General features: G+C 47.4%; 1 non-coding gene across 1 annotated transcript; it reads left to right on the top strand.

The window, feature by feature from the left end:
- Window positions 1-457: 457 nt before the first annotated feature.
- On the top strand, window positions 458-542 carry TRNAK-UUU (transfer RNA lysine (anticodon UUU)). The gene has a single exon. It is a non-coding gene; the product is annotated as a tRNA-Lys (tRNA).
- The last annotated feature ends 6,371 nt before the right edge of the window (window positions 543-6,913 follow it).

The raw sequence follows: 6,913 nt of genomic DNA, 5'->3' as shown, positions 1-6,913 counted from the left end.
CATGCAGATACAGATACACACAAATATGAAGATACAATATACATGCAGATACAGATACACACAGATATAAAGAAACAATCGATATACATACAGAGATACACACAGAGATATAGATGCAATATACATACAGATACAGATATGCACAGATATAAAGATACAATATACATACAGATACAAATACACACAGAGATAAAGATACACACATATATGAAGATGCAATATACATACAGATACAGATACACACGGATGTAAAGATACAATATACATACAGATAGAAATATGCACAGATATAAAGATATAATATACATACAGATAGAGATACACACGGATGTAAAGATACACACAGATATAAAGATACAATATACATACAGATACAGATACACAAAGATATGAAGATACGATATACATACAGATACAGATACGCACAGATATTAAGATATAATATGCATACACGGGCGCCTGGGTGGCTTAGTCGGTTAAGCGTCTGACTTTTGCTCAGGTCATGATCTCACGGTTCGTGGGTTCGAGCCCCGCGTCGGGCTCTGTGCTGACTGCCAGCTCGGAGCCTGGGGCCTGTTTCAGTCTGTGACTCCCTCTCTCTCTGACCCTCCCCTGCTCACGCTGTCTCTCTCTCTCTCTCTCTCTCTCTCTCCTAGAAATAAATAAAAACATTTAAAAAAATTATTTAAAAAGATATAATATGCATACAGCTACAGATATAAAGATACAATATACATACAGATGCAGATAGGCACAGATACAAAGATACAATATACATATGGATACAGATACACACAGATATAAAGAAACAATCCATATACATACAGAGATACACACAGAGATATAGATACAATATACATACAGATACAGATACGCACAGAGATAAAGACACAATATACATACAGATAGAGATACACACAGATACAAAGATACAATACACATACGGATACAGATACACACAGATATAAAGATATAATATACATAGAGATAGAGATAAACACAGAGATAAAGATACAATATACATAGAGATACAGATACGCACAGATATAAAGATACAGTGTAAAAAAAGAAATGCAAAAAAAAGATACACTATGGAGACAGATTCAAGTGGAGACAGAGATAGATACAGCTGCAGGTATAGACAGAGGTACGGATGCACATATACATGCAGATGTAGATACAGCCAGATAGTACTACAGACACACATATAGTCCAGACACAGATTTCCACGCCACGGACACAGATTTAGATGACAGAAAGGCAGAAACACAGATCGAGTTGTGCATGAAACACACAGAAACACAGACACACTCTAACCACTGAGACTTGAGGATTCTTTGCAGAAATCCTGTCAAAGTTTAAAGTCAAGGAAATAGACAAAGAGACTAAAACCTGGCCTTCCCACCCCCGACCCCTGAAGGGAATTGTGAGCCAAGCGCACGTGCCCGTGGAGATGTTGGGGAAGCTCCCGCGTGTCGCATGCTCAGAATTCAGGGACGGGAAGTGGGTCCCGGGCGCGTCCGTCCATCAGAGCCGTGAGGTGTGTGTCTGCGAGCTTCTGCTGAGCCAGGCGGACCCGGGAAGAGGCTTCAGGAATATTCCGCTTCCTGGGCAGGGGCCGGTGAGGGGGGGGCTGCCTCCCTGGAGTTTTAAATTAGGAGATGTCTGCATCACACGCGAGTTCTGGCGGCGCTTTCTGTTCTCGGACGCAGCGCGCAACGTTAACTACTCCACACTCACCGTTTTCAACAAGGGACACCTTTTCCGTGAACCGTTTTCTGCCCTGGAAACCAACGTTCGCGGAGCCCAGCAAACAAACGCAAGAACGCATATTTTTAAAAAAAAATTAAAGTAAAATTAAAACGCCAAATTTTCCTTGCAATTGCAAGGAATTATTTTGTTCTCACGTATTTATTCCACAGGCACCAAGTTACAGGCCGCTTCCCTCATTTCCTGGTGCTCGGGCTCCTGATTTGAAGGGAACGTTCCAGAAAGGAAGGTCTGTTTGTGTAAGGTATTCAGGTTTGAGGACTGTCCTCCAAGAAATACCGCTTTTGTGTCTGTTCTTACGAATGGTTCAGACCCTCCCTCAAAACAGAGCACACAGCTATTTGCACATTTGCACACATACGAACACTCACGGGGGACATATGTGAGCCAATAATACATTTATTATTTTTTATGTTTTTAAATTTCTTTTAATGATTATTTACTTTTAATTTTTTAATGTTTATTTATTTATTTTTAATTTGTTTTAACATTTATTTATTTTTGAGAGAGAGAGAGACAGCCTGAGCAGGGGAGGGTCAGAGAGAGAGGGAGACACAGAAGCTGAAGCAGCTCCAGGCCCTGAGCTGTCAGCACAGAGCCCGACGCGGGGCTCGAACCCACAAACCGTGAGATCATGACCTGAGCCGAAGTCGGACGCCCAACTGATTGAGCCCCCAGGTGCCCTGATCACACATTTTAAGCATGACGTTTGCAGGCCTGGGTTAAGCGGGTCGGTGAGAACACTCTGATCATGTGCCTCCCCGGCTGGAATTTCTGGGACACCCGGACCCCTCACTCACCGGGACTCACCCCTCACTCACCGGGACTCACCCCTGTCTCACCGGGACTCACCCTTCACTCACCAGGACTCACGCCTCACTCACCGGGACTCACCCCTGTCTCACTGGGACTCACCCCTCTCTCACCGGGACTCACCCCTCACTCACCGGGACTCACCCCTGTCTCACCAGGACTCACCCCTTACTCACCAGAACTCACCCCTGTCTCACCGGGACTCACCCCTGTCTCACCGGGACTCACCCCTCACTCACCGGGACTCACCCCTGTCTCACCGGGACTCACCCCTGTCTCACCAGGATTCACCCCTGTCTCACCGGGACTCACCCCTCACTCACCGGGACTCACCCCTCACTCACCGGGACTCACCCCTCTCTCACCGGGACTGAGCACAGAGGGCCAGCCTTGAACCTGGCGTTTGCAGGAAGGTACAGACACGGGCTCACGGCCTCGCCTTCGCCAGGACCTCCCTGGGTGGGGTCCCTGCTACAGAAACAGGCCTCTGCCCGGAAATAAAGCCACAGGCAAAGCCGTCCCCAAGCCCGATCCGCCTATGTGCCCGGCGCTCGGGCCCCAAAGCTCTGGAAGGCGTTTGTTCAAAGCTGCGCACTCAGCATCCGAAATCCATTCGTTTCTGACCCAGGACCCCCTGTGTTCAGTCCCTCCAAGAACCTCCGTGACGTTTCCGGAAACAGGCAGGGCCCGAGCGCCCAGGGTCCCTCACCTTGGGGGCCCACCAGACATGGGCACCTTGCTCGGCTGAGCCCGTCGAGATCAGCCCCTTGTCCCCAAAGGCTTTGCATGCAGGGAGGGCCCGACAGGCTGCCCGTGGGGGTCTCAACCCACTTGCGACCGAGCCGGCTCTCTGACTCCTGGCGGGAGAGGCGAGAAGCGGCCCCAGGACCGTTCCCGGCCCGACCACGAATGACACACGCCAACCCGAGCTCCGTCTCTGAAGCGGGAGCCGAGGAGCGGCAAGTTCTCCCCCTTGGAAAGAAACCCCACTTCTCCCGGGGAATCCGAATCTGCTCGTTCTAATGGAAATAATTATTGAGTGAACATTGCTCGCGGGCCCCTATGTATATTAAAGCAACAGTATAGAAATAAAGACATTACCACGTTATTAACGCTTATTGTTGATATATGAATCCACAGAACGCATGACGGAGTGTTGTGTTTAAATTGCAAAAGCGCGGAGATGTTTAATAAGGTATCTGGCCCAGGATCGTCTCTCTTACCCCCTCCTCTCATAATTTTCAATATAATCTAAATTAAGCTATAAAAAATCATTACCTTTAGCAATTTTTAAAATCATCTTTCATCTGGGGAGACCTAAGTCACAGCCCAGTGAAAATATTACAAGTAAATACTGCATTAAGAACATTGATTATTTTCCTTAATGCAATTGAACCATATTGAGGCTTAAAGGGAAATTATGGAAAATTATAGACATGCCCGACGGGCCGTCCCCTGGAAGCGTCTGCCGGGGGAAAAAAAAAATGCATCTCTGGTTTTTTAAGGAGCCTCCTTCCCGGAGCTGATGAGTTTCTCCGAGTCCTTTCCGGAAAGGACATATCCGTGAGCTATGGAGCGCGGAGCACGATTGATAGCCGGAGCTTTAATCCAAGTCTGCGCAACAGTTTGGGGGAATTTGGAATCTTTCAGGAAGATAGATGGCACCATTTCCGATGCAAACGCTATTTTTGAGCCTCTGTCTGTGTATGACAAGTGGAATGAAAAAGACCCCGAGGGGCTCCCCGGCCCCACCTCCGGCCGCGCGGGGCCGAGGAAGGTCTGGCATCTCCACAGAGGCTGACGAGGAGGGACCTTCGGACCCAGCGCCCGGGCCTGTTTGGATTCTGTGTCTCCCTCTCTCTGCCCCTCCCCCGCTCGCTCGCTCGCTCTCAAACATAAATAAAACATAAAAAAACAAATTAAAAAATAAAATAAAATAAGAGAACTGAACAAAGTCTGTTGCTTTCCGGTAGGCACTGTCTTTGCCCTGGAAGAGGCCGTACATCATGTACCATCCCTTCCGGGGCCCCAGGACGAGATGTGAGACAGGAACTCACCCACCGTGATGCTGCTGCTGACTTGAAATACTCAGCACCCCCCACCCCCCCCAACATGGAAAATAAGCTTCATTCGGGACCGTTGGGTCCCGCCATGTCAGGCATGACGTCCCCAAGTTGACGTGAGCCACGGATGCAGAAACGGGGTTGTAACGTGAGCAGGAAGCGTGGCTTTCCCAGGACCCACCCGGGAGTAGGCGCTGGAAGGAATTCCCCGGAATCTTGGCTCGAGTGCCCTGGATTAACTCGGGATATTGTGAATCTAGGTCAAGGTCGTCCTAAAAAGTAAGGGCTGAATGGTCGTGTGTCCCCCAAATTCATATACGGAGCTTTTAACCCCCACAGGGCTGTATTTGCAATAGACATTTAGGAGGTGATTGGGTCACAGTGATGAGGGCCCCCAAAATGGGATCAGTGAGGAGGCAGTGAAAAGACAGAAGCCTATAAACTAGGAAGAGAATCTGTCCGGAAACAGGCAATATTGGGATCCTGATCCCGGCGGGAAGATGAGTCTATGCAATTTGAAGACATCATACAGCACAGTGATCAAGGCTGTGTGATATTCGTGGAGAGAGAAGCGTGTAAATCCACGCGATGGGAATGAGGACCCAGAAATCGACCCAAAACCAAAAAAAAAAAAAAAAAAAAAACTCCATCTACGTCTCACACTTTGCACAAGATTTCACTCCAAATGCATTATGACCTTCGAAGCAAAACTTGAAACATCTAAGAAAAATAAAATAAACAGACTAAGAAATCTTTAGGATGTAGGGTTAGGAGGGTTTCTTAGACGTGAGACCAAAATTACAATTCATAAAACAGAAAAAATGGTCAAGTGGACTTCATCAAAAGACTCTAGTATAAAAATGAAAAGAAAGCTACAGAACGGAGGAAAATATTTGCTACCCACGTACCCACGAAGGAGTAATATCTAGAATATATAAAGAGTTCTCAAAACTCAACTATAAAAACACGTTCCACATGATTCATCGTGAAGGAAATTCAAATAAAACCAAAATGACATATTTCTAGCTGCCTATCAGAATGGCTAAAATGCAACATTCTGACAACATTAAATGTTAAATATTGCTGAGGGTGCAGAGAAATTAATTCATTCATACACTGTGGGTGGTAATGTAAAATATTTAAGTCAAGTCTCTGGAAAAGAGTGAGGCACTTTCTTCTGAAAATAAAAACTAGCTGTGCGATCGTCCTGAAGCCCAGTAATTACACTCCTGGGCATTTTTCCCAGAAAAAGGAAAATAAAGACTTTGTTTCACAGAAACACCTGTAAGCAAATGCTCACCGCAACCTCACTCGAAATCGCCTCGAGCTGGAAACAACCCCCGACGTCTTCCCGTGGGTGAAAGTATAAAGCACGTGGGATCCATCCAACGGGTCCACACCGTCGCCTTCCTTAACAACAAAAAACAGAACAAGCAATTGATCGACTCATCAACCTCGATCCACCCCCAGACACTCGCGCTCAGTGCCACGGCCACTTCTGACGGTGACGCACAGATGTCTCCGTCTGCATAACCTTCGCGAAATGACAGAATTCTAGCGAACACCAGTTGAGTGGCCATCACAGTGGAAAGTGCGCAATTCGACTATTTTAAGGATTTCTGGGGACAGCGAGACACACGCACGGAGAGTGGGGAAAAACACTCATTCTGACACGTTGTCCTTACTCGATGGACGGCAGTGGTGGAAATCGATGCGGGCGTGTTCCGGAGCCACGTTCCTTCGGGGCGTAATCGTTTGTTCCTCGCGCTCCCTACGGTGCGGGACGTGGCCTGTGACGGTTGTTGATAGAACTCTACAACGGAATTACTCTCTCTGCGGTTTCTCGTCGTTCCTGTTTAGCTGGGCGTTTTAGGGCTGCGCCTTCGAAGGGAAGGGCGGTGAATGAACATGGAACTTCCACCGTTGGAAAAAGTCGAAAAGACGCGAGTTGTGCGCACTAACTAACGCGAGTTGTGCGCAACGCGCTAAATTCCGTCCGGACGGCCAACTGCTTGTTTGCTGCCGAGGCCGCTGCAAATCTGCGCTTCGAGAGGGATCCGCACGCGACTTTTCAGCGCGTGCAGAGGACAGAACATTCCTACAAACGATCGTACGTATCGGAGCCTTCATTAAATCTTTCCTGAACGAGGATATCTCTGAACGGAACAATCTTAATTTTTAAGTAGTTAAAAAAAGTTTTTTTTAAGTTTATTTATTTATTTGAGACCGAGAGAGAGTGAGCAGGGGAGGGGCAGAGAGACAGGGAG

The sequence above is a fragment of the Crocuta crocuta genome, unplaced genomic scaffold, assembly GCF_008692635.1.
Source record: "Crocuta crocuta isolate KB4526 unplaced genomic scaffold, BGI_CrCroc_1.0 scaffold221, whole genome shotgun sequence".
Lineage (NCBI taxonomy): Eukaryota > Metazoa > Chordata > Mammalia > Carnivora > Hyaenidae > Crocuta > Crocuta crocuta.
Note: the sequence above shows the minus strand (reverse complement) of the source record. Positions and strands in the feature narration are given on the sequence as shown.